This window comes from Palaemon carinicauda, chromosome 8 (assembly GCF_036898095.1).
Source record: "Palaemon carinicauda isolate YSFRI2023 chromosome 8, ASM3689809v2, whole genome shotgun sequence".
NCBI classification, from domain to species: Eukaryota; Metazoa; Arthropoda; class Malacostraca; order Decapoda; family Palaemonidae; genus Palaemon; species Palaemon carinicauda.
Window position 1 is genome coordinate 160,164,863 of NC_090732.1, and position 10,000 is coordinate 160,174,862.

General features: G+C 34.4%; 1 protein-coding gene across 3 annotated transcripts in view; it reads left to right on the plus strand.

Moving 5' to 3' along the window:
• LOC137646061 (uncharacterized) overlaps positions 1-10,000 on the plus strand; it is a 415,122-nt gene that overhangs the window by 278,225 nt on the left and 126,897 nt on the right. The window lies entirely within an intron of this gene.

A 10,000-nucleotide genomic window follows, 5' to 3' on the forward strand; every position in this document is an offset into this window, starting at 1 on the left:
CTTGATAGGGGAGTGTCACTGTCCCTTGCCTCTGCCATTCATGAGCAGCCTTTAAACCTTTAAATGGTGGTAAGGCTACCTCTGACTTGAAAAATTTGCTTGAATTCTGCAGTACAGTTGTGACCTGAATTATAAAGTTCTTGGCATTTATGGCTTTACTCAGTAACGCAAGACTGTTATGCATTGTAATAGATAGCCTTTGGCAGTATATTAAGATGATCAATACTTTTGATAATACCTAATTTCCCATTCTTTATTCAAATATTTTAGGACGACGGTTACCATCACTCATCTCCCCTATATAATAGAGCAGGTGTCTGGTTATATATATATATATATATGTGTGTGTGTGTGTGTATGATATACATGTGTGTATATATATATATATATATATGTGTGTGTGTGTGTGTGTTTTATATATACAGCATATATATATAATATATATATATATATATATATGTATATATATATATATATATATACACACACATACATACATACTTATCTTTCTGGGCACTCCAAGAAACATTGCCAGACGTACAACAACTCTCTCTCTCTCTCTCTCTCTCTCTCTCTCTCTCTCTAGTAGTAGGAGAGGGAGTGGTCATACACTGGTGAAAGGCAGAGTGTGTGGATATCTATCTAAACATTTTGCCATCATTTTTGACGGGTCACTGGAACTAGTTATTAATACAAAAACCTTTGTTACGCCCGATGAAACCTATAGAAATGAAAATAATATTTTTATGTATTGTATTTTAGGACGTTTCAATTCTAGATATTAAAGTTCCCCGGCTGGTCATCGTCAACATTTATTTTTGGTCCCCAACGTATAACAGCTGTTACTAACACCCATCGTCGGAAACTGACGCCCACCGGTTTTCATTTGTATTCGGTTTTGGTCACCAGTGAAATGAATGATAGTGCTTATCAATAATTCCTTTCTGTAACTTGAAGCACCTGCAAGAATAGTCAATGTCCTGTTATAATTGTGTTTGTATCCTTCCTATGTAACTACGAATAGCCCGTCCAATATTATTATTATTATTGTTATTATTATTATTATTATTATTATTATTATTATTATTATTATTATTATTATTATTATTATTATTATTAAATGCTAAGCTATAACCCTAGTTGGAAAACCAGGATGCTATAAGCTCAGGGGCCCCAACAGGGAAAAAGCCCAGGGGCCCCAACAGGGAAAATAGCCCAGTGAGGAAAGAATATAAGGAAAATTAAAGTATTTTAAGAATAGTAACAATATTAAAATAAATATTTCCTATTTAAACTATAAAAACTTTAACAAAACAAGAGGAAGAGAAACTAGATAGAAAAGTGTGCCCGAGTGTACCCTCAAGCAAGAGAACTCTAACCCAAGGCAGTGTAAGACCATGGTACAAAGGCTATGGCACTATCCAAAACTAGAGAACAATGGTTTGATTTTGCAGTGTGCTTCTCCTAGAAGAGCTGCTTACCATAGCAGAAGAGTCTCTTCTACCCTTACCAAGAGGAAAATGGCCAGTGAACAATTACAGTGCAGTAGTTAACCCCTTGGTGAAGAAGAATTGTTAGGTAGTCTCAGTGTTGCCAGGTGTATGAGGACAGAGGAGAATCTGTAAAGAATAGGCCAGACGATTCGGTGTCGATGTAGGCAAAGGGAAAGAACCGTAACTAGAGAGAAGTGTCCTATGTAGAACTGTCAGGCCAGTCAAAGGACTCCATAACTCTCTAGCGGTAGTATCTCAACGGTCGGCTGGTGCCAAGGTCAACCTACTACCTAATAATGCAAGAGAAGAGGTAGTTACTCATTGAAATGGCCAAATATAACTTGCAACTAGAACGGGCACTTGATAAGCACATACCATAAGATAGGCAATTGAATTAAGCACATTTTGACACTAGTTTCATGCAAATCGTATACAGAGGCCACGATATAGCTGATAAGTGTTTTTTTACCTTTTCGTGACCTCGAATTTGACCTTTGACCCCAGTCACTCCCTCAGTCTAATCAAATTGTTCTTGGATCATGGCCATTTATCCCATCATATTTCATGAGGTTCAGTGGAATAGGTTTTTAGTTTTGTGAATCCCAAACAAACAAACAAACCTACAAACAGTGGGGGTAACAAACATACAAACAAATAAATAAATACCCGCCTTTCAAAACCTAACCTCCACAACGAAGTTGGCGAGGGTAATAAACGGCTATGTTTATGGACCGAGAGGATATTATATTAGGTCTAATATTTTATAATGATAATGATGAATCCCTCACACCCTATAGTCAATTCTTTTTAGTGAGGCAGATTTGCATCGACTCGCAGGGGTGCCTTTTAGCTCGGAAAAGTTTCCTGATCGCTGATTGGTTAGGGAAGGTAATTCTAACCAATCAGATAGCAGGAAGCTTTTCCGAGCTAAAAGGGCACTGCTGCGAGTCAGTGCAAATGCGTCTCATTTAAAAAAAAATGAGTATAGGTACAGTCATCAACTCATGCGACATTGTTAAGCGAATGAATGTAATAATACACATCTTATGACCAAATAGATATCGTAATAAACTTTTTAAGCTTTGACAGGTATAGGTTTCTCCAGCGCGGAAAATCATACCTCCATAATCATCATCCTCCGGGTTTAATTTTTGAGGCATTTTTTAATCTTTATTTGAGCCCTGTTAAATGTCATTAAGTTTTTTTTTTCCCTTTAACTTATATTTTCCTTGTGATAGTTTTAATTTCTGCTTTAATTAATGTCATTGATTCTTCACATAATTTAATTCTTATGGCAACTTCTTAGATGACCCAGGTACCATGAACTCAAATGCCCCATTTTCCAATATTTAATTATCTTATCTTTTGATATTTTATCTCTTAAGACCCTGCGGGAGTTCAAAAAAAGTCCTTCCTTCTGTGGTGCTTACTCCAGTTTCTCGTTTATTATCCGGATCTAAAAATAAAAATGTCATTAGGTACCAAATCTTTCAATTGCCTCATCTAATTTTGGAAACCATTAGTCCTATAAATATAGCTGATTTTAAATTGTAGTCAATTATGTGCGAGTGGAACCGCTGTGTGATAAAGAATCCCATCCCCCATTCTTGATGACTATGAATTTTAGTATTGTGTAATGTTATAAACACACTATGATGTTTAGTAATACATTATCAATGAGATAATAAAAAGTTTTGTCGGATTAGTAATCCTTTGACGTTGTAAGTCTAATGGGCAGCAAAGTGAACTGTGCGATGAACATAAATGGATTACCATTAAAGGTTTATTTTTTTTAAATGCTATTAGGGAGTATATTTGGAGAAATTAGGTTCATATACAATGCTTAACTTTTTGTTTTCATTTTTCTTTATCGATGGAAATAATTTGTGTCAGAGCTTTTACTGCAGCACGTTCCAGTTTTAGAAACTAAAGACGACCTTTGTAACCAAAATGACGGAGCGGGGAGTTGGGGGGGGGGGGGGGGTTGCAGTGAGGGTGGAAGAGGGGATGTTTTGGAGTTGCGTTCTCTGAGGCAGGAAGATTGCAAGGGGCAGTTCTTGATTGACTCGAGATTAAGGTTTGGTAACCATGATGCAGTTCATGTTGCTAGTTTTATTTTGGCTGCGCATATGAAATGCAAGGGAAGCTTATTGGATTATCGCTTCTGTGAGGGGAATCGTTATTATTGAACGTTAAGAAATCTCCTGTATATAATAAAAGGCAATTGTCTGGCTATGTATATGTATATATATATATATATATATATATATAAAATCACATAAGCCATATATTATACTCGGGATAAAAAACCCAAGGGGGGAATCAACTCAAAGATAATAGCTTCTGGTCGACCGGGGAATCGAACCGGGGCTCTAGAAACTGAGGTTCCATTGACTTGGCAACTCAGCAACAAAGACAGGTAGAGAATAAAGATGTTAGGAGTATAATATATGAGTTTATATATATATATATATATATATATGTATAGCCTATATATATATATACTGTATATATAAGTTATACATATATATATATATATATATATAAGTTATATATACATATATATACATATATATATGTATATTATGTTATATATATATATATATATATATATATTTATATATATGTATATTATGTATATATATATATATATATATATATATCTTTCCGGTCATTCACCCTTGGGTGAGGGGGTACCCCGAGAGGAAAGGGGGAGGGGGTTGGGTGGATGGGAAGGCTTGAATCTGTGTACGTATGTATGCAGATCTATCTAAATATTTAGCCGTCATTTTTGACGGGTCGACTACGCTAGTATAATATATTGAATGTGAAAATAGTGTAATTGTTATGGTATTAAGAAAGATAATGAATTTTGAAATGAAAATCTCACTATTACTGCAAGATGATTATTGCTCCTGAAAACAGTTTTTTTTAATACTGCCTTTATTTTTACGTAAAGGTTAATCTATAGAAGCTGCTCTTATAATCTTAGAAAATTTATTCTTCAAAGTAAGAAAAATCCTTCAGTTGCATTTATTATTTCAGCCACTTAAATATACTTTCAGGGAATCTCAGTATATCCAAATATTAATTTCACTTCCTCCACTTCTTTAGAAATTTTTTTTTAGCTCTATAGGAACGCAATATGACCATTCAGGAATTATTTTTTTTTACCTTTATGGGAACATAACGTTACTATCGTGGATTTTTTTTAGTTTCAAGGGAACGCAATATGACAATTCTGAGCTATATCACTAAAACATAAATAGTTGAAAAGACGTCTACCCCATTGTAATCCGTGGCCACAATGCATTTTAAATGAAGATATATTATGTTGAACCTTTGCCCTATATAGTTCTTGAAATCTACCTTTGTTCTATGCAGAACTTTGATTTATGTGGGAGAAATCTAAGCTTTTCCTTGCGGGCATGACTCATGACCCTGGCTGCTAATTGCCCAGACTCATCACTATTCACGTAAACGAAAGGCTTTTTGTACTCTTTTCCGACCAAGCTATTGCTGATGGAGTTGTTGGCTGAACATCTGACCTTTTTCTATTTTTAAATTTGTCAAAATAAGGTTTGTTAATTCATCAAATCATTATCTTTTTATCACAGTAATCGCTTTATGCTATTGAGACTAAAATTTATTTTCAACCATATGATAACATGCATACACACACATATCTATCTATCTATCTATCTGTCTATCTATCTATATATATATATATATATATATATATATATTTATAATATGTATATATATATATATTTATATTATATATATATATATATATATATATGTATATGTATGTATATATATACAGTACATACATATGTATATATATATATATATATATATAAACGCAGACATATATGTGGTGTTGATAGATAGCATTGCGTCGTAGGAGAGAGGAAGAGAGGGTTTAGAATAAAGCGAGTGAGTTATGGTTTGTGGCCCAGCGCCAAGTGTCAGTGCCATAGCGTCCTGTCTTCTCATCCAACCAATTCAGTAAATTGGGGATCATTCATTCACAAGCTTTATTTATTTTTCGCTTCAAAGACAATCTGATGGCAATTCGAAAGGAATGATGTTGTTAATGAGACTCCCTTCCATGTAACTCTATCTCCTTTCAAGAGAGAGGATCTACGTTCGTATTAATATTTCATTATTTCAAACGGACTTCGTACGGAAAAGTGAACAGAGAAGTAAAGTGAAATATAAGAGAAAAGTAACGATATAATAACAATGTTAACACGAAACTCTTCCTTATAGTAAAGAGCAAGTGCCTAGCTTCATATATATATATATATATATATATATATGTATATATATATATATATATATGTATATATATATATATATATATGTATATATATATATATATATATATATTTATATATTTTTTTTCTTTTTTTCCAGTCACGCTCAGCAGCATTGCCAGACGTATAACTCACTTGGTCTTTTCCCGTCCCGCCGATAAGGGGAAAGGGAGTAGTCACACTTTGGTAATGGTGTATGTGTATAATTATCTCTATCTAAATATTTAGCCGTAATTTTTTGAAGGGTCGCGTACACTGATATACAAAGGAAAGGGCAGAATTTTAGATTTTGAAATAGGGCAAATAAGAAAATCAATGACGTGGAGTGGTTGGTGGCCATTCTCTGTTTATAAGCCATTGCGCCTCTGTTAACCTCGTTAATGACATAGGTACTTGGAGTTATGTGACTGTAGTAGATTAAAATGTGCGCTAAAAAGACTTTATGGTACTTACCCTACCCCTCCAAAGGAAACTTATAGCAACAAACATGCTAAACATTTATAAAGACAAAAAATCGAAATATATATATATATATATATATAGTGTGTGTGTGTGTGTGTGTGTCTGTGTCTGTGTGTATAAAATTAGACAAAGTAACTAGTTATATTACTGTTAGTTTATTGGTTTTCTATTTAAACCTCTCAAATAAAACGTTGTCACTCTTTTTTTTTCTACTTCAGTTCTTGTAGATAAAAACAGGATGATGCTCATCCGATGCTTGAAATTGGAAATAAAAATGGATCTTTTTTCTGTCCTAATTTTTCATTTAATTAGCGAACCCTACTAAGCTTATTGTTCGCTATTATCCTCGTCGTCAGATATTACCATAGTACTTCTGACGGCGTGCATGGATTATGCCCGTATGCCTGATGACATTAACGAACAAGTAAACGTATAAAGGTAACTGCAGGGTAACTACGTAGTTGCATAAACAGATCTAATGCTATTCACGTTGCCTCATATGAGGTGTGATAGTTTTTTACGACGATTCCCATCTCTCGCTTCAGTTTTCAATTCAAGGTGCGTCTTGATCTGATCTCCGAGATGACGCGCTTTCCCTAGAGCTATTTTCAAGTTATTCCTAGTTGTGGTAATTTTCATAGGTATGATTATCACAAATGAAGTCGTCCCATTTCCATCATTGGGGTTAAGGGTACTAAATGTATCGCCATTGTTTAAAACTTGTGTACGCGACCCGTCAAAAATGATCACTAAATGTTAAGATATACACACACACACACAACTTCTCACCAGGGTATGACTACTCCCTCTCTCATTATCCGAGGGATGGAGAGAGTTGATGTGACCGGATATATATATATATATATATATATATGTATATATATATATATGTGTATATATATATATATATATATACTGTATATAGAGCCAGACACTTGCTCTTTTCTATATGCAACTTGAACAAAAATTTATCCTAGATTATGTAAACAAACACGCATTTTATATGTTCGTTACCTGCCTGTGTTTGCACTGAATTAATTTTCCTAATAATCATTCGATTTCGATTTTATCACACGAACTTATGCTTTTAAGCCTGCGTGTGTTCGCTCATGTTTGCAGACAATTTGCAGGTAAATGGGGCCTGAATTCACAGCGATATCGAACCAGAGATCTGTGCGTGGGTGTGTTTGCGTGCCGAAAGCATAATCCTTTTATTACGGGCTGTCGGGGGACTTCCCCAGAGGCTGTAAATTCTTTTTGGGTCACGGGATGAAAATAACCAGAATTAAGATTATATCATCTTTTCTTGTCTATTGGGCTTAAATGTTTAGAGAGTCCGATATATATATATATATATATATATGTATATATAGATAGATAGATAGATAGATAGATAGAAGTGTACGCTACCCGCCCAGAGGCTGTAAATTCTTTTTGGGTCACGGGATGAAAATAACCAGAATTAAGATTATATCATCTTTTCTTGTCTATTGGGCTTAAATGTTTAGAGAGTCCGATATATATATATATATATATATATGTATATATAGATAGATAGATAGATAGATAGATAGAAGTGTACGCTACCCGCCCAGAGGCTGTAAATTCTTTTTGGGTCACGGGATGAAAATAACCAGAATTAAGATTATATCATCTTTTCTTGTCTATTGGGCTTAAATGTTTAGAGAGTCCGATATATATATATATATATATATGTATATATAGATAGATAGATAGATAGATAGATAGAAGTGTACGCTACCCGCCCAGAGGCTGTAAATTCTTTTTGGGTCACGGGATGAAAATAACCAGAATTAAGATTATATCATCTTTTCTTGTCTATTGGGCTTAAATGTTTAGAGAGTCCGATATATATATATATATATATATATGTATATATAGATAGATAGATAGATAGATAGATAGAAGTGTACGCTACCCGCCCAGAGGCTGTAAATTCTTTTTGGGTCACGGGATGAAAATAACCAGAATTAAGATTATATCATCTTTTCTTGTCTATTGGGCTTAAATGTTTAGAGAGTCCGATATATATATATATATATATATATGTATATATAGATAGATAGATAGATAGATAGATAGAAGTGTACGCTACCCGCCCAGAGGCTGTAAATTCTTTTTGGGTCACGGGATGAAAATAACCAGAATTAAGATTATATCATCTTTTCTTGTCTATTGGGCTTAAATGTTTAGAGAGTCCGATATATATATATATATATATATATGTATATATAGATAGATAGATATATAGATAGATAGATAGATAGATAGATAGAAGTGTACGCTACCCGCCCAGAGGCTGTAAATTCTTTTTGGGTCACGGGATGAAAATAACCAGAATTAAGATTATATCATCTTTTCTTGTCTATTGGGCTTAAATGTATAGTCCGATATATATATATATATATATATAGATAGAAAGGAACGGGTAGCGTACACTTCTCTCTATCTATCTATCTATCTATCTATATATATATATATATATATAGATAGATAGATAGATAGATAGAAGTGTACGCTACCCGCCAAAAGGAACGGGTAAATATTTTAGATAGATGTGTAGACACACGCACACACAAATTCTATCCTTCCCACCCCATCCCCCTTTCCTAACTACAACACGGCAGTTGTGGTTTCCGAGTGTACCGCTAGGGACACACTCAACGGGATGTGTATGTGTGTGTGTGTGCGTGTGTGTATACGGTATAAATATACATAGACATATTGTATGTAGGCTACATATATGACGAACATAAGTTTCTATTTATCTTTATTCTATGTATATATTTTCTTAAGAAAACTTGAAAATTCTTGTTAGAGAGAGAGAGAGAGAGAGAGAGAGAGAGAGAGGAGAGAGAGAGAGAGAGAATAATTTTTGATAGCCTACAATATTTTTGTTTACTATTCCATTCAGCTCAAAGATATTATCTCTGTGGAAACGAATAAACAAAAAAGCTGACCAACAATATATCACACAAAGGGTGCGAAACAGTCGTAACTACGATGCAGAGCAACAACAACAACAACAACAACAACAACAGGGGAGAAAGAAGAGTGAGGGAGAAATCCCTGGTCAGTCATAAGAAATGTTTATCACTTGGTCGTAACCAGAAACACCACTTCCAGAATAAGCCTACCGAGACGCACCACACAAACATACGTCCTCGTTATCCGAATGCCCTCCCATTAAGCAAAGGACGGCTGAAGTGTTTGCCTCTGCAAATGGCTTCGAATTAATGGATGTAATTACGTTCTGACGTCGATTGAACTCAATCAATAGAATAAACAAGGAACAAGACATAGGAAAAATGTGTTGTCAAAAAAAAACAAGTAGACTGAAGAACGCTCGCTTCTCTCTCAAAAGCCGATGAATAAGTATCTTCTCGATATTTCCAACCAAGCGTGGTTATGGAAACGATTTTCACTCTGTAAATTCAATGCTGCTGTTTGAACACCTGTCGATAAAGTAAACTGTGGCGTCTGTTTCCGAAAGAGACAGAAATGTTGGAAATGTTTGAGCCAGCTTGTTTACTTGTCCAACGGACGCTAGGGTGTTACGGGTACACATAAAGAGAAAAATATTGTAGTTAGTAATGTAGGAAGTTATAATTTATGTGGTAGTTTATTACGGTCTAATATAGAGGCTATTTTATATTGCATTACTTTGCAATATATGGTCGTTTTGTAATGCTATGTATCCTA